Source organism: Bombina bombina, chromosome 4, assembly GCF_027579735.1.
Source record: "Bombina bombina isolate aBomBom1 chromosome 4, aBomBom1.pri, whole genome shotgun sequence".
NCBI lineage: Eukaryota > Metazoa > Chordata > Amphibia > Anura > Bombinatoridae > Bombina > Bombina bombina.
In genome coordinates this window covers 128,698,335-128,723,167 of record NC_069502.1, presented here as the reverse complement: position 1 = coordinate 128,723,167, position 24,833 = coordinate 128,698,335, and the positions used below count along the sequence as shown (strand labels likewise).

The following is a 24,833-nucleotide window of genomic DNA, read 5'->3' as shown; positions in this document are numbered from 1 at the left end:
TTCATTTTATTTTGGCAAATTTGGAACATTGTTACATCATACATTTATACTTCTAGTTCATTTATATACGACTAGATTTAGAGTTTTGTCGGTAACGACCCGCGTAGCTAACGCTGGCTTTTTTCTGGCCGCACCATAAAAATAACTCTGGTATTGAGAGTCCACAGAATGTCAGCGTTAGGCTCCAAAAAAGGAGCGTAGAGCATATTTAACGCAACTGCAACTCTCGATACCAGAGTTGCTTACGGACGCGGCCAGCCTCAAAAACGTGCTTGTGCACGATTCCCCCATAGGAAACAATGGGGCTGTTTGAGCTGAAAAAAAACCTAACACCTGCAAAAAAGCCGCGTTCAGCTCCTAACGCAGCCCCATTGTTTGCTATGGGGAAACACTTCCTACGTCTGCACCTAACACTTTAACATGTACCCCGAGTCTAAACACCCCTAACCTTACACATATTAACCCCTAATCTGCCGCCCCCGCTATCGCTGACCCCTGCATATTATTATTAACCCCTAATCTGCCGCTCCGTAAACCGCCGCTACTTACATTATCCCTATGTACCCCTAATCTGCTGCCCTAACATCGCCGACCCCTATATTATATTTATTAACCCCTAATCTGCCCCCCACAACGTCGCCTCCACCTGCCTACACTTATTTACCCCTAATCTGCCGACCGGACCGCATCGCTATTATTATAAAGTTATTAACCCCTAATCCGCCTCACTAACCCTATAATAAATAGTATTAACCCCTAATTTGCCCTCCCTAACATCGCAGACACCTAACTTCAATTATTAACCCCTAATCTGCCGACCGGAACTCACCGCTATTCTAATAAATGTATTAACCCCTAAAGCTAAGTCTAACCCTAACACTAACACCCCCCTAAGTTAAATATAATTTAAATCTAACAAAATTAATTAACTCTTATTAAATAAATTATTCCTATTTAAAGCTAAATACTTACCTGTAAAATAAATCCTAATATAGCTACAATATAAATTATAATTATATTATAGCTATTTTAGGATTAATATTTATTTTACAGGTAACTTTGTATTTATTTTAACCAGGTACAATAGCTATTAAATAGTTAAGAACTATTTAATAGCTAAAATAGTTAAAATAATTACAAAATTACCTGTAAAATAAATCCTAACCTAAGTTACAATTAAACCTAACACTATACTATCATTAAATTAATTAAATAAAATACCTACAATTACCTACAATTAAACCTAACACTACACTATCAATACATTAATTAAATACAATACCTACAAATAACTACAATGAAAGAAACTAACTAAAGTACAAAAAATAAAAAAGAACTAAGTTACAAAAAATAAAAAAATATTTACAAACATAAGAAAAATATTACAACAATTTTAAACTAATTACACCTACTCTAAGCCCCCTAATAAAATAACAAAGCCCCCCCAAATAAAAAATGCCCTACCCTATTCTAAATTACTAAAGTTCAAAGCTCTTTTACCTTACCAGCCCTGAACAGGGCCCTTTGCGGGCATGCCCCAAGAAGTTCAGCTCTTTTGCCTGTAAAAAAAACATACAATACTCCCCCCCCCCAACATTACAACCCACCACCCACATACCCCTAATCTAACCCAAACCCCCCTTAAATAAACCTAACACTAAGCCCCTGAAGATCATCCTACCTTGTCTTCACCTCACCGGGTATCACCGATCGGTCCTGGCTCCAAAATCTTCATCCAACCCAAGCGGGGGCTGGCGATCCATCATCCGGTGGCTGAAGAGGTCCAGAAGAGGCTCCAAAGTCTTCATCCTATCCGGGAAGAAGAGTAGATCCGGACCGTCAACCATCATCTTCCAAGCGGCATCTTCTATCTTCATCTGATGAGGACCGGCTCCATCCTGAAGACCTCCACCGCGGACCCATCTTCATCCGGCGACGTCCAACTGAAGAATGACGGTTCCTTTAAGGGACGTCATCCAAGATGGCGTCCCTCGATTTCCGATTGGCTGATAGGATTCTATCAGCCAATCGGAATTAAGGTAGGAATATTCTGATTGGCTGATGGAATCAGCCAATCAGAATCAAGATCAATCCGATTGGCTGATCCAATCAGCCAATCAGATTGAGCTCTCATTCTATTGGCTGATCGGAACAGCCAATAGAATGTGAGCTCAATCTGATTGGCTGATTGGATCAGCCAATCGGATTGAACTTGATTCTGATTGGCTGATTCCATCAGCCAATCAGAATATTCCTACCTTAATTCCGATTGGCTGATAGAATCCTATCAGCCAATCGGAATTCGAGGGACGCCATCTTGGATGACGTCCCTTAAAGGAACCGTCATTCTTCAGTTGGACGTCGCCGGATGAAGATGGGTCCGCGGTGGAGGTCTTCAGGATGGAGACGGTGCTCATCGGATGAAGATAGAAGATGCCGCTTGGAAGATGATGGTTGCCGGTCCGGATCTACTCTTCTTCCCGGATAGGATGAAGACTTTGGAGCCTCTTCTGGACCTCTTCAGCCACCGGATGATGGATCGCCAGCCCCCGCTTGGGTTGGATGATGATTTTGGAGCCAGGACCGATCGGTGATACCTGGTGAGGTGAAGACAAGGTAGGATGATCTTCAGGGGCTTAGTGTTAGGTTTATTTAAGGGGGGTTTGGGTTAGATTAGGGGTATGTGGGTGGTGGGTTGTAATGTTGGGGGGGGGTATTGTATGTTTTTTTTTACAGGCAAAAGAGCTGAACTTCTTGGGGAATGCCCCGCAAAGGGCCCTGTTCAGGGCTGGTAAGGTAAAAGAGCTTTGAACTTTAGTAATTTAGAATAGGGTAGGGCATTTTTTATTTTGGGGGTCTTTGTTATTTTATTAGGGAGCTTAGAGTAGGTGTAATTAGTTTAAAATTGTTGTAATATTTTTCTTATGTTTGTAAATATTTTTTGTAACTTAGTTCTTTTTTATTTTTTGTACTTTAGTTAGTTTATTTCATTGTAGTTATTTGTAGGTATTAAAATTTGAGAGAATACTAACAGCGCTACTGTTTGCAATTGGAGGCACACGTCTATAGTGACCCTGGGTATTATCCAGATAGAGTAATTTAAGGTATTTTCAAGTATTAATTTGCAATAGGGTTAATATAAATGCAGATACCAAGAGAAAATATTATACACAGCAATTATCGTCAGAAAAATTAATAGAAAACATGGAAATAAAAATTGCTGTTAAAATGTCATACACGTCTCCTAATATAAGCGTGTAGCCACAAACAAAGTTACAATTAGTCCTTTACCGCTCCGTATTTGTACCACAATTGTTCTTTTATAGTTTTTTGGCAGTGGTTCCCAAGGCAAACAAGATACAAAAAAATGATTACAGACCGCACTTGGTTCAGTTCAGGTTGAAGCTGTTTTGCCGATGTCCACAGCGAGTACAAGGAAGGAGCGGGTGTCTCCTTACAGAAACTCCACAGATCTTGCTTGAATCTGATCAGGTGCTGCTGGTGTATCACGGGGCTTCCACTGTGTGCGTCCCGTAGAGGCAAAAACTATGTATAGGAGAAACAAGAAAACAGCGCATCCACGATTCACAGTAGAGTTTATTCAGGAGACACACCTACATATATAAAATTGCACTTACAAGATAATGATGATAAAAATGCCTGTAGCTCAAAATTTAGCTTGATGGTTATAATCCTGAGCAGTCCATACAGAAGTTTCCTCTTTATGCCGACCAGCAGCTTCCAATTCGACCTCCCTGCTCCGGCTTAAATACAGCAACTTATACCCTATATAGGATTCTATTGGCTGTTCCGATCAGCCAATAGAATGAGAGCTCAATCTGATTGGCTGATTGGATCAGCCAATCGGATTGATCTTGATTCTGATTGGCTGATTCCATCAGCCAATCAGAATATTCCTACCTTAATTCCGATTGGCTGATAGAATCCTATCAGCCAATCGGAAATCGAGGGACGCCATCTTGGATGACGTCCCTTAAAGGAACCGTCATTCTTCAGTTGGACGTCGCCGGATGAAGATGGGTCCGCGGTGGAGGTCTTCAGGATGGAGCCGGTCCTCATCAGATGAAGATAGAAGATGCCGCTTGGAAGATGATGGTTGACGGTCCGGATCTACTCTTCTTCCCGGATAGGATGAAGACTTTGGAGCCTCTTCTGGACCTCTTCAGCCACCGGATGATGGATCGCCAGCCCCCGCTTGGGTTGGATGAAGATTTTGGAGCCAGGACCGATCGGTGATACCCGGTGAGGTGAAGACAAGGTAGGATGATCTTCAGGGGCTTAGTGTTAGGTTTATTTAAGGGGGGTTTGGGTTAGATTAGGGGTATGTGGGTGGTGGGTTGTAATGTTGGGGGGGGGAGTATTGTATGTTTTTTTTACAGGCAAAAGAGCTGAACTTCTTGGGGCATGCCCGCAAAGGGCCCTGTTCAGGGCTGGTAAGGTAAAAGAGCTTTGAACTTTAGTAATTTAGAATAGGGTAGGGCATTTTTTATTTGGGGGGGCTTTGTTATTTTATTAGGGGGCTTAGAGTAGGTGTAATTAGTTTAAAATTGTTGTAATATTTTTCTTATGTTTGTAAATATTTTTTTATTTTTTGTAACTTAGTTCTTTTTTATTTTTTGTACTTTAGTTAGTTTCTTTCATTGTAGTTATTTGTAGGTATTGTATTTAATTAATGTATTGATAGTGTAGTGTTAGGTTTAATTGTAGGTAATTGTAGGTATTTTATTTAATTAATTTAATGATAGTATAGTGTTAGGTTTAATTGTAACTTAGGTTAGGATTTATTTTACAGGTAATTTTGTAATTATTTTAACTATTTTAGCTATTAAATAGTTCTTAACTATTTAATAGCTATTGTACCTGGTTAAAATAAATACAAAGTTACCTGTAAAATAAATATTAATCCTAAAATAGCTATAATATCATTATAATTTATATTGTAGCTATATTAGGATTTATTTTACAGGTAAGTATTTAGCTTTAAATAGGAATAATTTATTTAATAAGAGTTAATTAATTTCATTAGATTTAAATTATATTTAAGTTAGGGGGGTGTTAGTGTTAGGGTTAGACTTAGCTTTAGGGGTTAATACATTTATTAGAATAGCGGTGAGATCCGGTCGGCAGATTAGGGGTTAATAATTGAAGTTAGGTGTCGGCGATGTTAGGGAGGGCAGATTAGGGGTTAATAATATTTATTATAGGGTTAGTGAGGCGGATTAGGGGTTAATAACTTTATTATAGTAGCGGTGCGGTCCGCTCGGCAGATTAGGGGTTAATAAGTGTAGGCAGGTGGAGGCGACGTTGAGGGGGGCAGATTAGGGGTTAATAAATATAATATAGGGGTCGGCGGTGTTAGGGGCAGCAGATTAGGGGTACATAAGGATAACTTAAGTAGCGGCGCTTTGCGGTCGGCAGATTAGGGGTTAATTATTGTAGGTAGCTGGCTGCGACGTTGTGGGGAGCAGGTTAGGGGTTAATAAATATAATATAGGGGTCGGCGGTGTTAGGGGCAGCAGATTAGGGGTACATAAGGATAACGTAGGTGGCGGTCGGCAGATTAGGGGTTAAAAATATTTAATCGAGTGGCGGCGATGTGGGGGGACCTCGGTTTAGGGGTACATAGGTAGTTTATGGGTGTTACTGTACTTTAGAGCACAGTAGTTAAGAGCTTTATGAACCGGCGTTAGCCCAGAAAGCTCTTAACTACTGACTTTTTTCTGCGGCTGGAGTTGAAAAGATAGGATACGCAATTGACGTAAGGGGAGCGTTAGACCCTTTTTTGAGTGACTCCAAATACCGGATATAGCCTAAAACCAGCGTTAGGAGCCTCTAACGCTGGTTTTCACGGCTACCGCCAAACTCCAAATCTAGGCCATAGTAAATTACATATTTTAAAAAAGGCAGTATGAGGCTGGTAAACATTATCAAATTCTTATTCAAATATATAGTCTCTATAGAGACAATATGATATTTCTTTAAATTGTTTATTTGCTATAGAGGTAGCCTTCAATATTACATCTGTTTGTTTTACACCAATTAAAAATAACAACCATTACATTTGTCAGTCTGCCGTGGCACACCTGAGGATCTCTCACGGCACACTAGTGTGCCACGGCACACTGGTTGAAAAACACTGATTTACAGAATACACCCAAAAGTGGACATAACAAACAGGGCCAGACTGTGAGATCAAACTGGCCCTAGACATTTTTGAAGACCTTGTGGCTGTCAGGAGTGGAACACAAGGCGTGGCCCTGAGGCACATTGCACCTGCCCACTGGGAAATCTCCTGGTATCCTGGTGGGCCAATCCAGCACTGTTAACAAAATGACATTTTACCCTTTATGTGAACTCTCATTGAAAGCATATATTACTAGCAATACATTATTTTCTCAAATGGTGTGAGAGACTATTAAGACAAAAGAGCTTTGTACTTAAAGGGACATTGCAATATTGTTTTATTTTGAGCCATAACTAATATTTTTTTTAGTGCTCCATACCGCACACAATCCAAGCGATAGACGTTCAGTCTATGATGTACCTGTGTGCCTGAAATATTGCTCAATAAAGCGTATTATTTTATCACTACTATGTGCTGCCAGACCCTCTTTTCTTTTCTGGACACCATTGGCAAGTAATCCGTTGCCTCACGGGCATTGCACCCGATCACCGCAAGCATGTGTGTGAAGTGTGCGAAGCTGGATACGGAAGCGTCAGTGACGTCATCCATAGGAGCCTGCACCCGGAGTACGGCGTGTGAGCTGGAAGCGGCCTCTCCTGTTACCTGAGATGTTTTGACGTGCTCGTGCACGCTTTCCCCATAGACATCAGTGGGGGAAGCGGGTCAGAAAAAAGCCTAACACCTGCGATCGCAGAAAGGAAAGCTCCGTAACGCAGCCCCATTGATATCTATGGGGGGAAAAAAATAACGTTTAAACCTAACACCCTAACATAAACCCCGAGTCCAAACACCCCTAATTTGCTCCCCACCGACATCGCCGCCACCTACATAATGTTATTAACCCCTAATATTTTGCCCCCGATATCGATGCCTCCTAAATAAAGCTATTAACCCCTAATATGCCGCTCCCGATATCGTTGCCACTATACTAAAGTTATTAACCCCTATTTCCCTGCACCCCAACATCACCCACACTATAATAAATTTATCAACCCTTATTCCGCCGCTCCCTGATATCTCTGCAACTATATAAAGCTATTAACCCCTAAACCCCTAAACCTCTGGCCTCCCACATCACTACCACTAAATAATCCTATTAACCCCTAAACCGCCAGCCCCCCACATCACAATAACCTAAATTAAACTATATATTAACCCCTAAACCTAACCCTAAAGTAACCCTAACCTTAACGCTAAACCTAACACCCCCTAACTTTAACATAATTAAAATAGAGCTAAATTAAACTTACAATTATTAACAAAATAATACCTATTTAAAACTAAATACTTACCTGTGAAATAAAATCTAAACTAGCTACAATATAACTTATAGTTATATTGTAGCTAGATTAGGTTTTATTTTTATTTCACAGGTAAGTGTATTTATTTTAACTAGGCAGACTAGCAAACTACCTAGTTAAAATAAATACAAACTTACCTGTGAAATAAAACCTAACCTGCCTTACACTAAATAACAAACAAAATTATACAAAACAATAAAAATTATTCCTATTCTAATACCCTTTAAAAAAAAAAAAAAACACCCCTAAATAAAAAAGCTTAATCTAGAATAAACTACCAAGGGCCCTTTTGTAGGGCATTGCCCTAAAGTTAACAGCTCTTTTGCTACAAAAAACAAACAAACACATCCTAACAGTATACAAACCCCCACCCCAAACCAACAAAATAAAAATAAAGTAAAACCTAATCTACCCATTCCCTGAAAAAGGCATTTGTATGGGCATTGCCATTAAAAGGGCATTTAGCTCTTTTTCCTGCCCTTAAAAGGGCATTCAGCTCTTTTATGAAATGCCAAAGCCCTAATCTAAAAATAAAAACCCACCCCAAAATGAAAAAAATACATTACACACAAAATAAAATAAAATATCTAAAAAAAACTAATCTACCCATTGCCCTGAAAAGGGCATTTGTATGGGCATTGCCCTTAAAATGACATTTAGCTGTTTTGCTTTGCCCTGAAAAGGGCATTTATCTCTTTTACGAAAAGCCCAAACCCTAAACTAAAAAAAAATCCACCCAAAAAAAAACTTAAAAAAACCTATCACTAACCCCTGAAGATCGGTGCTCTGACAAAATGCTGACGGACATTTGGCCGACAACATTCTGTCAGACGGACATTTGGCCGACAGCATTCTGTCAGACGGACATTTGGCCAACGGACAGAATGCTGAAGCATGTTCCGATTTCAGCCGAGGGCAGATATGCTCCAGAGTGCTCTGTTCTAATCAGAGCCTTGGATGCCGCAACTGCCTCTGGGAACCATAGTAATAACTTGGATTACAACTTACAATATAAAGTGTAAGAGTAACGGTTCATACAACCTGTCTGCAGTTTAGTAGAGCCTGAGAAAGGAGGACAGTTCATCCGAGTTTAGGATCTGCTGTGCAGGGTTGAGACAAACAGAAAGTACCGGTGTTCCGGAGCTGCTGAGAGGAGTCAGAGAGTGGTAATCCATCCGTAGCTGATGACGTCAGCAAAGATCGCTACTTGACAAAGATAGTAACTGGAAACGGAAAATCTCTGAAGAGTAACAATAGAGCTTACACATAAGGTAAGGTAAGGTACTGTGAGAGGCTAGAAATAAGAGGTGTGAACCTGCTGTAGGAAACAACCCATTAATCCAGCAAGGTATGCTGGAAGGAGAAGCTTTAAGTAGGGAAGTTAAGAAAGAATTATCAGTTAAAGGTACAGGCAGGCAGGAGACATTGAATATCCTGACATTCCCAGCACGCACGTCTTGTAATTCTCTGTCTGGGAAATTATCTATTGAATCTATCTATTTATCTATCTATCTATCTATCTATCAAATCTATCTATCAAATCTATCTATCGAATGTATCTAACGCATCTATTTATCTATCTATCTAATCTATGTATCTATCTATCAAATCTATCTATCTCGTGGCCGGACTGTTATCTGACAGCCACTAGTGTGTCGGACTATTGTCCGTCGGCCAAATGTCCGTTGGTTAACAGTCCGGCCATGCTGAAGATCCACTTATAGTTTTTGAAGTCCCGTTTGAATGATCTTCATCCAGGCAGCAAAGTCCTCATCCAGGTGGCGAGAAGTCTTCATCCAGACGGCCTCTTCTATCTTCAAACAGGCGGTGAAATCCTCATCTAGACGGCGAGAAGTCTTCATCCAGATGGCCTCTTCTATCTTCATCCAAGCGGCAAAGTCCTCATCCAGGCAGCGAGAAGTCTTCATCCAGACGGCCTCTTCTATCTTCATCCAGGCAGCATCTTCTATCTTCATCCCGGAGGCGCAGAGGGGGTCCATCCTGAAGACATCAGGCGCGGAGCATCCTCTTCATACGGTCGCCGCCGTACACTGAATCTTCAATGCTAGGTACGTTATTCAAGATGGAGTCCCTTGCATTCCTATTGGCTGATTAGATTTTGGAAATTCAAATCAGCCAATAGGATGAGAGCTTCTGAAATTCTATTGGCTGTTCAAATCAGCCAATAGAATTTTATTAGCTCTCATCCTATTGGCTGATTTGAATTTCCAAAATCAAATCAGCCAATAGAAATGCAAGGAACGCCAACTTGAATCTTGTACCTTGCATTGAAGATTCAGTGTATGTCAGCGACCGTATGAAGATGATGCTCGATGGCGGATGTTTTCAGGATGGAGCCGCTCCGCGCTGCCGGGATGAAGATAGAAGATGCCGTCTGGATAAAGATAGAAGAGGCCGTCTGGATGAAAACTTCTTGCCACCTGGGTGAGGACTTTGCCGTCTGGATGAAGATCGTTCAAGCGGGACTTCAAAAACTGTAAGTGGATCTTCGGGGGTTAGTGATAGGTTTCTTAAGGTTTATTTTGGGTGTTTTTATTTTAGTTTAGGGTTTGGGCTTTTCGTAAAAGAGCTAAATGTCCTTTTCAGGGCAAAGCAGAAGAGGTAAATGTCCTTTTAAGGGCAATGCCCATACAAATGCCCTTTTCAGGGCAATGGGTAGCTTAGGTTTTTGTTAGAGTTAGGTTTTTTATTTTGGGGGGTTGGTTGGGTGGTGGGTTTTATTGTTGGGGGGTCTTTGTATTTTTTTTTGACAGGTAAAAGAGCTGTTTAACTTAGGTCAATGCCCTACAAAAGGCCCTTTTAAGGGCTATTGGTAGTTTATTGTAGGCTAGGTTTTTTTTATTTTGGGTGGTCTTTTTTTATGTGATAGGGCTATTAGATTAGGTGTAATTCTTTTTTTTTTGGATAATTTCGTTTGTTATTTTTTCGTAATTTAGTGTTTATTTTTTGTAATTTAGTATTTTTTATTTTTGCAATTAGATAGTTTGTAATTTTTAGAGTAGTGTTAGGATTTTTTTAATGTGTATTTTAGTTTAATTTAATTGGTAGTTAGTTTAATTTTAGTTTAATACTTTTATTTTAATTGTTACTTTAAATTTAGTTTTTTTAATTTGACAGGTAAGTTTTAATTTAATTTAAGATAGGGAAATTGTAATTTTAAGCTAAAGTTAGGGGGGCATTAGGTTTAGGGGTTACTAGTTTAAATTAGTTTATTGCGATGTGGGGGACTTTCGCTTTAGGGGTTAATAGTTTCATTTAGTATATTTCGTTGTGGGAGGCTTGCGGTTTACGGGTTAATAGGTTTATTATAGTGGCGGCAGTGTAGGGCTTAATGACTTTAGTATAAAGGGGGCGATGTGGGCGGATGGCAGATTAGGGGTTAATAATATTTAAATAGTGTTTGCGAAGCAGGAGAACGGCAGTTTAGGGGTTAATAACTTTATTATAGTGGTGACGATGGCAGGGAGCAGAGGAATAGGGGTTAATAAATTGTATTAGTGGTGGCGATATCGGGAGCGGCAGATTAGGGGTTAATAATTTAAAAATAGTATTTGTGATGCGGGAGGGCCTCGGTTTAGGGATTAATAGGTAGTTTATGGGTGTTAGTCTACTTTGTGACAGTTAAGTTATGAGCTTTATGTAACAGATTTGTAGTGTAAAACTCATAACTACTGCTTTTAGATTGCGAAACGGATCTTGCCGGTATAGGCTGCAACGCAAGCTTTTTAGCCTCACCACAAAACTCGTAATGGCTGCGCTATGGAATTCCCATGAAAACGTAATTTTTACGTGTGAGGGACTGATGTTGCGTTACATGCTAAAAGGCTTGCGGTCCAGCTATACCGACAGGACTTGTAATGGCTGCGGTGCTGTTTTAACACTGAAATGATCATTTTTTTCAGCGTTAAAACACGAACGCACAACTCGTAATCTAGGTGAATGTTAGTCATGAAGAAAATAAATTAGCAGAATTTATTTTAATTTTAAAAAAAACATTCAGCCATCTTTTCTGTTAGCTAAGATGGTTCAAGGGCCTAAAAGTTTTGGTGCAAACACATAATTTGAGAAGTATCATGCACAGGGTGAGAAAGGCCTGTGGGAGTGTGAGTGGGTGGGGTCAGGATGATTGGCGTTCCATGGGAGGAGCTGGGCATGCTTTAGGTCATGGGTCGCCAACCTTTCAGACCTCAGGAACTGCTAAACTCACAATTTTGAATCCTGTGGACCACTAACATTATTTTTTTTTAAAAGGTACAAGCCTGTATAATGTATATGTATGTAAGCTGCACCCAGGTGGTAAATCGCCATAGAACAGGCTAACAATAGTATTGAGCCAGTTGTTCATTCCTGTTAGTGTGCTTCTCTCTCTCTGTGTGTGTATATACAACAGGCAATTCTACAGACTCTCTGCAAACATACATTTAAAGATCCCTTTCTGCAAACAAACATATGAAGACCTCACTGCACGCACTAGCCCACCAAGCCTCCCTCCACCTCCCACCCTGGTGTTTACCTTAATATATAAACACCTAACAGCAATTAGGTGCAGCTGTCACTAATGATCCAGGATAGAGACACTACTTCACACTCACAGTCTCTGAACTGATACTTTATCATATTCTGATACACTTTTCCAACCCTCATTTACTCACCACACATTTTACTCTCAAACTCAGTTTACACTGCCTTATATCAGACATATTTCCCTTCTCCCTTACCTTTTGTGTCCATTCTCTCTCCTTTAGATTGTAAACTTGAGAGCCTCTCTACCTGTAGGCTACTTTGTATTTAAAGTGAACTACTACTGATTGTGCTCAAGGGCAGGGCATTCCTCTCCTTTTGTATAATTCAATTATTGCACCTACAACTGTAATGTACCCCAATATTGTACTTGTTTGTGTATTTAATGCATCCCTGTAATGTTCCATTATTTCTTGTATAGCGCTGTACATAACTAGTATAACCATAGCTAAGTTTACATTATGTATATACATTTTTAAGAATTATTTTTTGGAATTAACTAACTGAATGACAGAAGTGAGAGAATACTTCCAAATGACAGATGAAGGGTGAATGCCAACTTTTGAGCTGGAAACAGAGAGGCAGAAAGTGGGAAAAAAAGAATTATGTTTAAAAGGACCACAAGACTTCCAAATTACCTCCCCAGTTAGGAATTATTCAAAACTACTTATGATCATGGACAGACATTGGAGTCATAAATTTAGTTTATATCAGAAGATCATCTGAAGGAATAAAAGAGACAGGTAAAGGGAAGAAAATAAATAAAATATGAGATTTTTTTTTAAGATTTTCTTTTTTATATTCTTTTATTCCACTATTTCAAGCCAATACCAACCTCTGCTAGCTTTAGAATGGAATAATCTTCCTCTGAGCAGCACGCCAGGAGGGAGGAGTTAAAAATACAATCTAGCTATGCAAGTTGCGCAGTACTACGCAACGTGCGTAGGGAGATTGTAATTTAACTCCTCCTCCGATGGTTTTTCACTGATGTCCAGCCAGGCACTGTAGGGAGTTGCGGCACAACAGGGGTGACACCATCAGAGGAAATTAATTCCTGCTTGATATTGTCAATGACCACCAACATCTTCTAGTAGACCACCAGTGGTCCATTGACCACTGGTTCATGACCGCTGCTTTAGGTGGTGTTGGATATTATAGGGTGTGGCTAGTAAGTAAACTTTATTTTACTAAGTATTACAAATAACACTTTAAATGTCTGAATGGACTTCAACACATTGCAAAGTAATACATCTCAGTATATCCAAACGTTTTTTCTACATATTGCCCTAATTCCACATTTTTCATCTTTATTGGCATTGTAATCCATTTCATTTGAGGAACACAGGCAACAGTTTTCCAAAATATAACTTTTATTCCAAAATACTTAAAAACACATAAGTTTAGCAAATAAATTTATATACAAAAAGTAATGTTTCTTTAAAATATTTTTTTTTATTTTTGTATCCAAAATTTTAACAAGCAGAGACTCTTGTATAATAAAAAACATGTAAAATAGAATGTGCTGCTTAGCGTTCTATACTTTAAAGATTGCAAAATATACAGATATAAAACAATAATAGTAACATTAGCTGTGTTCCACCTTCGATTTATCAGTGGGCAGCATATTATAGAAAGTATAATTTTGTATAATTTTGCTATTGAAAATTTCTTGGCGTGGAGTTTAACACATAAATCCCCGGTAGACTTCCACAACTATCTCTTTACTGCGCACATACAAATCAGCAGCATTGTTTAAAATATACAGCAGACAATCTTGCAATAAATATCCTAAATGAGAGCGAGTAAAACAAAAACACTTGCCTGGCCAGACCTGTGTCACTCAGTACCACAACGCGTTTCAGGGACACACCCCTTCATTTAACAATAAAATATTTTTTGGGGTACTTTATACTAGGTGGTGCTCTCCAACACATGTTGAATAAAAGCATATATATATGCCACTGTAATACACTAACAGTACTCTAGTGTACAGACACTTTTTAGAGTTGTTATAAGAACAAATACGGTGCACAATTCTAGAATTGCCACTAATTGAAGTGCAGAATCTAAATTTGCACAGTACACAAACATGCTTTTAGTTTGAGGTCCCATTGTCACTAATAACTGCCAGGACATAGGGAATTTGTACACAACGCTTGTGGTCCGCAGACCAACACAAAGATATTTAATGTTTGCGTCTAGTTCTAAATATAAAAGCTTTAGGTAGATGTTCTGAAGACCAAACTCATAACAAAGGAAAAGGAGATATTTCCATATTGTTATCAGGCAATCCTGTCTATATAGAGTTACAAAAAAGTGTGTGATGTATTATGCTATGAAAGATTGAATTAAAGGGGGGGGGGGATCAACACATGTTCAAAAAGCAATGTTCGTTATCTGACTATTTCTGGATATTTTAAAATAATAAAAAAATAAGTTTATTTTTTTTTCTCTGAGCTTTTTTACTGGACTATTCAATTTTCATATTCTGATCTGAACAACAGATCTTTTGGTTTCTCCGCCTGTATCTAATTGCTACAATACCTTTACATAGAAAAGCCAGGATTGACAGCTGCAGAATAGTTGACATTCCAAGGTAGATAAGAGAGTTCTTATTTATACAATATACATGTACTTTCAGAAAGCCGGCTTTGATGTTTTTCAGCCCAAGCTAAATTTATTCAGATATCCTTTTCTCCCAACTCTAAATACAGTTGTTACAATATTGGTTTTTGAATTTTTCAGAATTTTTTTGCATATCTGCTTCAATTGTTCTTTTTTTTTTTAAAAGCAATATCCTGATTTATAAATGCAGTCTTGAAACACAAATAAAATAATCTTCTTTCACTCTGTTAAATTGTTGCTATTATAGAGTAAAGTACATTTTACCTTATTTCCCAGGGTATGCAAGATCACAGGAATATCTGAAGACTTAAAAGGTTGTTATCATGTCACAAAGCTAGGCTATTTTCTGCAAAGACATGTAACAAAGCATATCTATGACATCTAAAACAATTTATTATATGTTTTATTTAAAGAGACATGGAATGTATATGCTATTTATTAATATACAACACTATTTCAAAATATATTACAGTTTTCTAATTGTTGAAAAACAGATGTCTTGTGCTATATAAACATAAATGGGGAAACTCATCGTTATTAACCAACATAGCTGTGGGAGTGTTCTTTATTATCCAGTAAAAATGTGTACTGCTTTATCAAATGTACATGTTAATGTATTTGCTACTAATTATAGTAGAATATAATGTACAGTTGTATATTTTTTTGCTGTGTGCTGCACTTTTATGCTTTCATATCCTCTTATGAACAGTTGCATTAACCTCTTAAAGGGATATGATTCAGTAAGAACATGTAATTTTAAGACACTTTTAAATTCACTTCTCTTTTCAAATGAGCTTTGTTCTTTTTGTATCCCTTGTTGAAAAAGAATATGCACATATCCTACACTAGTGGGAGCTAGTTGCTGATTGATGACAGTATACATTTGTCTCTTGTGATTGGCTAACTAGATCTGTTCAGATAGCTGCCAGTAGTGCAGTGCTTTTCCTTCTGCAAAGGATAACAAGAGAATGAGGCACATTTGATAAAGAAGTAAATTGGAAAGTTGTTTAAAATTGTCTGTTTTGTCATAATCATCAAAGAAAAATTTGGGGTTCCTGTCCCTTTAACCTATTTTAAAAGTCATGATTTTCAAATTAGCAGCAAATTCTAAGAAAGTTGCATCTCTGCTGAAGGCAACATATTAATGACCCTTGATTACTATTTATTATTTGTTTATGGATCTAAATTCATTTGTTTAGCCAAGCTTGTTCTGCCTCTAAACTATATACTATGAAGGACTCAAAATAACAAAAGATCAATTAAATGATGTTGTTTTGCATAACTTGTGTTTGCTTAAAAAGATGTATCTGTGCCTGGGCAAATATTTGAAACTCATATCAGATTTGGCATAAAATGCAGATGTTTATCTGTGATTGGACAAGCATTTTAATATCTGGCCAATTGCTGGCAAGCTCATTACTTTCATCACTGAAACATTCAAAATTGTGACGCCAACATTCAAATTCAGGTCTTGCTTGTTTTTCTATGTATCCCCTGATTGGTTATGAAGGTACCTCTAGGAAACTGCCTACATTTCTGGTTAGAAGTCCAGCCCATAATATAAAGTATTATTAAGTGCAGTTGATGTGGTGCCATTAACAGTGGAGCAGTGAAGTGTTTGTGTATATATTTTTTATTTTGGCTTGAGGTCTCCAGTGTCAAAATGTTGTGTTAAGAAGAGACTTAAAGGGAAATTGGAGTTAAAATTAAACTTTATTGATTGAGATGGAGCATGAATATTCTAATTTACTTTTGTTATCAAATTATCCACTGTGTTTTGTTCTCTTTTGTTCAAACTTAGCTCTTTTGCTTAAAGGAACATTCCAGTCAAAATTTAAATGCACATACATGAATTACATCTTTGGATAGAAACATATTTGCAATATACATGCATTGGCAAAAATGCTTCTAGTAAAAGTTACCACTGTTTTAGTGTTAACAAGTTTCTCTGCATGTGCACGTGAAGTACAGCTAGATATTCTCAGTGAACCAGCATTTTAAATACTGCAGCTGTTTGGAACGCCAGTGGGGCTTGTATCATGTTAGCAATTAACAAATTGAGTCATTACCAGATGGTACAAGCACCTTAGGCTGTCTGAGCAAGTGCTGTGTTTAAAATGCTGGTGCACGGTGCATACTTAAATACACATTTGAAATTGCTATAGCTTTTTTTAGAAGCATTTTTGCTAATACATATATATTGCAAAATTGCTTCTATGCAATGCATCTACGTGGATTCCCATTTTGGCTGGAATGTCCCTTTAAGAGCATACTCAGGAAGGCTCAAGAGTGTGCATGTGAATTGAACACTATATGTATAACATTGTTGAAAATACTGCTTCCATATAATGCACATGTACACTCTTGAGCCTACCTCAGGATGTGCCAATAGAACTAGGCTAATTTGACTTTTATGTGCCTTTAATGCCAATTATAAACAATATTGGGCCAGAATATGAGTGGATTCTAACAATTACGCCTGAGCAAAAAGGGGTTTATCGCAGGTGTTTGCACGCGTTGGATTTTTCGCTTGTACTACAAGTCTAAAGTAAATGCGATTGCTTGAGGGCAATTGAAGTTAACGCTCGTCGGGTTACTGCGTCCTTAGAGCTCTGGTTAACTGTTTTGCAAAACAAAAAAGTGTCACAAAACACATCAAAAATACATTACAAAGTACAGTTACACTCATAATAAAACCATCTAATAAAAAATTATCAAAAACAAATATTGCACAAAAAAGTTATAAGGGCTCAAAGATATTAGGTCTATTTTCAGGTGTTAGAAAAAAAAAGGCAGGCAAAGGACTAAAGATGTATAAGTGTGTGTGTATTTATATGTGTGTATATATGTATTTACAGACATATATACACAATTTATAAACACATAAATAAATATGTACACACATATAGCCATTTATATATAATTGCATTGGAGTCCTTTGATGAAAACACAGTGTTATACTGTATATATATATATATATATATATATATATATATATATATATGTGTGTGTGTGTGTGTTAATATCTATACCTATGTATAATCATTCTCTCTCTTTCTCTCTTTCTATCTCTCTCTCTCTCTCTCTCTCTCTCTCTCTCTCTCTCTCTCTCTATATATATATATATATATATATATATATATATATATATATATTTATAAATATATATTGTACAAAAAAACATCAGATATGTAGAGATATACAGGGAGTGCAGAATTATTAGGCAAATTAGTATTTTGACCACATCATCCTCTTTATGCATGTTGTCTTACTCCAAGCTGTATAGGCTCGAAAGCCTACTACCAATTAAGCATATTAGGTGATGTGCATCTCTGTAATAAGAAGGGGTGTGGTCTAATGACATCAACACCCTATATCAGGTGTGCATAATTATTAGGCAACTTTCTTTCCTTTGGCAAAATGGGTCAAAAGAAGGACTTGACAGGCTCAGAAAAGTCAAAAATAGTAAGATATCTTGCAGAGGGATGCAGCACTCTTAAAATTGCAAAGCTTCTGAAGCGTGATCATCGAACAATCAAGCGTTTCATTCAAAATAGTCAACAGGGACGCAAGAAGCGTGTGGAAAAACCAAGGCGCAAAATAACTGCCCATGAACTGAGAAAAGTCAAGCGTGCAGCTGCCAAGATGCCACTTGCCACCAGTTTGGCCATATTTCAGAGCTACAACATCACTGGAGTGCCCAAAAGCACAAGGTGTGCAATACTCAGAGACATGGCCAAGGTAAGAAAGGCTGAAAGACGACCACCACTGTACAAGACACACAAGCTGAAACGTCAAGACTGGGCCAAGAAATATCTCAAGACTGATTTTTCTAAGGTTTTATGGACTGATGAAATGAGAGTGAGTCTTGATGGGCCAGATGGATGGGCCCGTGGCTGGATTGGTAAAGGGCAGAGAGCTCCAGTCCGACTCAGACGCCAGCAAGGTGGAGGTGGAGTACTGGTTTGGGCTGGTATCATCAAAGATGAGCTTGTGGGGCCTTTTCGGGTTGAGGATGGAGTCAAGCTCAACTCTCAGTCCTACTGCCAGTTTCTTGAAGACACCTTCTTCAAGCAGTGGTACAGGAAGAAGTCTGCATCCTTCAAGAAAAACATGATTTTCATGCAGGACAATGCTCCATCACACGTGTCCAAGTACTCCACAGCGTGGCTATAAAAGAAGAAAATCTAATGACATGGCCTCCTTGTTCACCTGATCTGAACCCCATTGAGAACCTGTGGTCCATCATCAAATGTGAGATTTACAAGGAGGGAAAACAGTACACCTCTCTGAACAGTGTCTGGGAGGCTGTGGTTGCTGCTGCACGCAATGTTGATGGTGAACAGATCAAAACACTGACAGAATCCATGGATGGCAGGCTTTTGAGTGTCCTTGCAAAGAAAGGTGGCTATATTGGTCACTGATTTGTTTTTGTTTTGTTTTTGAATGTCAGAAATGTATATTTGTGAATGTTGAAATGTTATATTGGTTTCACTGGTAAAAATAAATAATTGAAATGGGTATATATTTGTTTTTTGTTAAGTTGCCTAATAATTATGCACAGTAATAGTCACCTGCACACACAGATATCCCCCAAAAATAGCTATAACTAAAAACAAACTAAAAACTACTTCCAAAACTATTCAGCTTTGATATTAATGAGTTTTTTGGGTTCATTGAGAACATGGTTGTTGTTCAATAATAAAATTAATCCTCAAAAATACAACTTGCCTAATAATTCTGCACTCCCTGTATATTTATGAATAAATAGAATATATTCTATGTGAAGAACATTGGAATGTGAAATATTCATATTTTCATGTCGGGTTAGCGCACTTGAGATTGAGAATATGCAATCGGGTTTCACGCAAGTAAGGGTGTTTGTCTTTTTTTTCACTCCATGGACTTCTATGGGGGAAATACTTTATGGCGCACGCGATATACTTTATGGCGCACGCGATATTCTAAGTTTGGCTTTTTCTGCGCATTGGGTTAGTGTGTGAGGGAAAACAGTTTACTTTTAACTTGTAATACGAGGCTAGAAATGGCAAATAACGTCATATTGCAGACATATTCTGTTAGAAGCACAGCGCTGTCCCTTGTTCATTATTTTGTTTAATCCGTTCTTTTCATTATCTGCGGTTTTGAAGTGACACGGGCGCTCCCTTAAACCCAAGTGACTGAACTGAAAGGGTGTCTCAGCAGATGTGTTAATGCTCACAGTCTCAAGTATAAAGTAGGTCATTTCTCTACCAATACTGCTTTGTTAACAATTGTAAATCTTTTTCCAAGTTGTAATTACGATGGGGGCTCCCATTAAGTAGTTTCCTATTGTGACCGGATTGTAGACGGCTGGATGCAGACTATGGCTGTCATACTGTAATGAGCATTGAAAAGATAAGGAATGTTAATTTAACGGATGCTAATGGTAAGCTGCACAGCTTCACCTTCTCAGCATTGTTATTTCTGATTTCCCATTCAATGGCTCCTGTCTTGATTGATATTTCAGAATGATGAGCTTTACGCGGCAACTTTTGCCAACGCCCTATTGATGCTGGTGCTTTTTATTGCAAGAGACAGCTCTAAAAAATTAATTGCTTTCCAAACTATCAAATAGATCTATTGTCAAATCTGAAGTACAAAACAACAGCAGCGAGTGTGTCACAAATTTCTAGCTTACTAAGTATTCTGTCTTTTTTTAAAGGTACATAAATACCTTGTAATTTCAAGACTTTTCTGTAGTTTTGCAATATATTGACATACAAACCGAGTTTAAAAACTGTCTGAATATTGACACCGTGATTGCTGCAGTTTGTTTTAATGACCAAAGTCCCAGCAACACTTGCTTTATATATGGAAGAGCCAATCAGGACTTGTTACTAAAGTAGCAACTTGGTATTTTGTTAGCAAAACTTGCAGTATATTATTTTATTACCCCATATGAGACCAATTAGGGACAGATATGTAGCAGAGTTAGGCTTGTGAGCTTAGAACTTCTTAGAATTGGAAAATCTACTATTTTCAAAATTATATTGCAGCAAAAAGGTGAAAAAAATAAGTTAAGTTGTTATGCTATACTTAATTCAACATTTTATAGTATTTTTTAATTTCATATCCCTTTGAGTGCTTCTAATTGGTTTATGATGCCCCTCAGGTAAACATGAGTACAGACGTTTTCTATAGCCTTATCATATTTGCAGTACCCCTATTTCTCAAAGGTGTTAACAGCCATCTTAGGGCTTTTTTTTACATACCCTTTGACCTAGTTGTACAAGGAGGAATGCAAATGGGTTTAATGAGAATTTAGTAAGAAAAGTCATAAGAATAAGTAGCAGAAATTGACCCTACGCAAACACAAACCACATAGCACCCTCCAGTCTTGATCTGAAGCATTCCTTATTAGCTCTTCTGGTTGAGACAGACTTTGGAAAGTCTTTATAAAACTAATCCATAACAAAGGCATATAGATAAAATGTTACGGCCATTACCTTTGTGTAATTTGATCATGATTATGGTATAAGAATATCTGATTTTTAAATTACATGTCACATTCTTTGCAAAGAAGTTTATCAAAGACTTACGAATGAATTCTAAATTATTGTGCCTGCTCTATGATGTATCATATCACAGGAAGCCAGTATTTATTTGTATGTCTTAATAATATTTTAACACATCTATGTTTATAAAACTTGTTAAAAATTTGGTAAGCAACAATTTTAATCAAATATATATATTTTTTTTACTGCATTGCGTTAACATGAAAAAGCAGGTATTTCAAATGGCAAAATAAAGGTTTGTTAGCAATTTAAGACACTTCAGCAAGTAGAATGAATCATTAGGAACGCATAGAAAGGAGACAATTTTAAGCTACACTGATGTCTGATAAAAAGGAAGTTAAACAATAATATTTTTTTCTCTCTTAAATAGGAGGTGGGGTTGAGGTATTTTTTAAAGGGACCTCATAGTCATTTATTTATATATTTATATCTCAATGTTGGTTGGACGAGGTAAACAGATGAAAAATAGGGTGACTGGGTTTTTATTGAGGGTAGTTGTATGATAAGAAGGTGAATAAGGGGCCATTTAACCATTGAATAAGTGAACACAATAAGGTGACAGCAGTCTTGATGCTGGTGGAAATAACAAGCTAGAGACAGTATGTGAGGTGTTAGACTGGTTGCGATGATCTTTAACTTCAAAATTTTGATTTATTATGAAGCAATTGGACATCTAAGTAATGAAAATCGAGTGACAGCAGGTGACACCAGTTAGCAGTTAAATGTATCCCCATGGTCTCTTCTCTCAGCATAGAAATTATTCTGAAATACACAAGAGCAGATAACTGATGAACAATGTCTTGATAAAGAATAGTAAGGGGGCATCACCTGACCTTTGAAAGCTCTTTCAATACAATGTAAAGAAGAAAAAGATGTTTCCATGAGACAGAAAGATAATACATATCTGTAGGCTTGAGAAACTTTTGTATCTTCCTTAAGTACGATTGTATTAAAAACCTTGGCATAGGAGCCATCATTTATTTAAAGGAAAATTTAATAACATAATTTCCCTGCAGACACCATAGAACATGCACAACATAAGAAAGATACAAAACCATAGAACATGCACAACATAAGAAAGATACAACACCATAGAACATGCACAACATAAGAAAGATACAACTCCATAGAACATGCACAACATAAGAAAGATACAACACCATAGAACATGCACAACATAAGAAAGATACAACACCATAGAACATGCACAACATAAGAAAGATACAACTCCATAGAACATGCACAACATAAGAAAGATACAACACCATAGAACATGCACAACATAAGAAAGATACAACACCATAGAACATGCACAACATAAGAAAGATACAACACCATAGAACATGCACAACATAAGAAAGATACAACACCATAGAACATGCACAACATAAGAAAAATACAACACCATAGAACATGCACAACATAAGAAAGATACAACACCATAGAATCATGGGCACCCTCAGAATTTTTTTTAGATGAAGGCAAATACTGTATATACAATGCCCTGAACATAATACAAATGTAGTAGGGCATATTTATCAAGCTCCGTATGGAGCTTGATGCCCCTCGTTTCCGGCGAGCCTTCAGGCTCACAGGAAACGGAAGTTATGAAGCAGCGGTCTAAAGACAGCTGCTCCATAACTTGTCCGCCTGCTCTGTGGCCGCGGACAGAAATCAACCTGATCTAATACTATCAGGTTGATAGACACCCACTGCTAGCGGCCGATTGGCCGCGAATCTGCAGGGGGCGGCATTGCACCAGCAGTTCACAAGAACTGCTGGTGCAATGATAAATGCCGACAGCGTATGCATAAAAGTGCAGCGGACATGATACGCCACTTCGTATCATGTCCGCTTGCACATTGATAAATATGCCCCAGTGTGTGTTGCAGAAGAGAGCTGATTCTTGTATACATGAACTATTATTTTTATTATTATTCTTTATTTATAAAGCGCCAACAGATTTTGCAGCACTGCCCATGGGTACAAGGATAAAAGTACAACGGAGAAACAATACAATAAAAGACGACATTTTACAGACAAATACAGGGGGGAATTGAAGGCCCTATTCCTAGATGGGTAGGAGGATGGGAAACAGGAGGTGGGGACTGCAAAGGTGAGAATGATATTAGTGAGGAGATAGATGAGGGCAACTGTTAGGTAAGTGAAGTTCATTTGTTAATGAGTCGGGTGATAAGCTTTCCTGAACAAAAAAGGTCTTTAGGGAACGTAGAGGTTAGGGGAAAGTCTGACAGCTCAAGGAAGTGCGTTCCAGACGGTTGGTGCCGCACAAGAGAAGTCCTGTAGTCTCGCATGAGAGGAGGTGATGGTAGAGGAGGCAAGGAGCAGGTCATTGTTGGATCTTAGGGGGCGGCTGAAGTATATTTGTTGATTAGTGAGGATTGGTAGGGTGGGCAGCATTGGCGAGGGCTTTGTAGGTCAGGGTGAGAATTTTGAATTTAACTCTGAGCTGCACATTATGGTGTCTTATTGGCATCAAAATCATGTGAGTCAGTGCTTGTGCTTAGATATAAGGAGGAATATTCCAGGGTTGGCATTTTCCTGCTCTTGACCCCTCTAAAAACCCAAACACAGAATCTAAAAAAACTTATTTTCTACATGCTGATTCTTGGAGTATTTTGCCTACCAATAAAAAGTTAGCCCTGTCAATACTAGGGGTTGGAAATTCTATTTTAAATGTATAAAGCCAGCAAGTTTAATGAGGAACCAACCATATATTTTTAGGAGCATTTGTATGGAACCAACACTGCGGATCAGGTCCGACAGACATTGCTGAATACGCTCTCCATATTCAGCATTGCACCAGCAGCTCTTGTGAGCTGCTGGTGCAACGCCGCCCCCTGCAGACTTGCGGCCAATCGGCCGCCAGCAGGGGGTGTCAATCAACCCGATCGTACTTGATCGGGTTGATTTCCGGCGATTCCTGTCCGCCTCATCAGAGCAGGCGGACAGGGTTATGGAGCAGCGGTCTTTAGACCGCTGCTCCATAACTTGTGTTTCTGGTGAGTCGGAAGACTCGCCAGAAACACGGGCCAATAAGCTCCTTACGGAGCTTGATAAATGGGCCCCAAAATGTTAGCAGCCAGAAGTAAATGTGTAGGTCTTATGGAATCCTAATACCTTGAATTTGTAAAACTGTTGCCTACAGTGCCATTGAAATGAAGTGAAAATTTTGTGAAAAAAAATAAATAAATAAATAAAGTTTGAGAACAATCATTCTTTGTTTTGTTTTTTTTTGTGGTTTTTTTTTTTGCAGTTTCTATAGCGTTTTTTCTGCATTTCTGTATTTTTAGCGTAGTATGTGTTACAAGATATTCATGTACCCTGCATTTTATCAAGCAGTGATAGGTCAAATATAGACATATGACTCCATTCGACACCAAACACTAATAATGTCTAAATATAGGTATATATAATATTTTTGTCTACTCCAAGCAAATCTGAACTCCAGGCTTCTGAGCAGTGCTTTACTTGTGTATTTAACCTAATTTCAGGAGTTAAACTCAAAGTTATGCATGGTCATTAATGCAAAACTTTGCATGCTCTAAAGAATCAACGCGTGTCAGTTTTGCATTTGAATGT

The 24,833-nt window shown here is 38.0% G+C and overlaps 1 protein-coding gene across 1 annotated transcript in view; it reads left to right on the top strand.

Annotated features, from left to right (window-relative positions):
• Window positions 1-24,833, top strand: part of KLHL29 (kelch like family member 29) — a 1,611,012-nt gene that overhangs the window by 284,926 nt on the left and 1,301,253 nt on the right. The window lies entirely within an intron of this gene.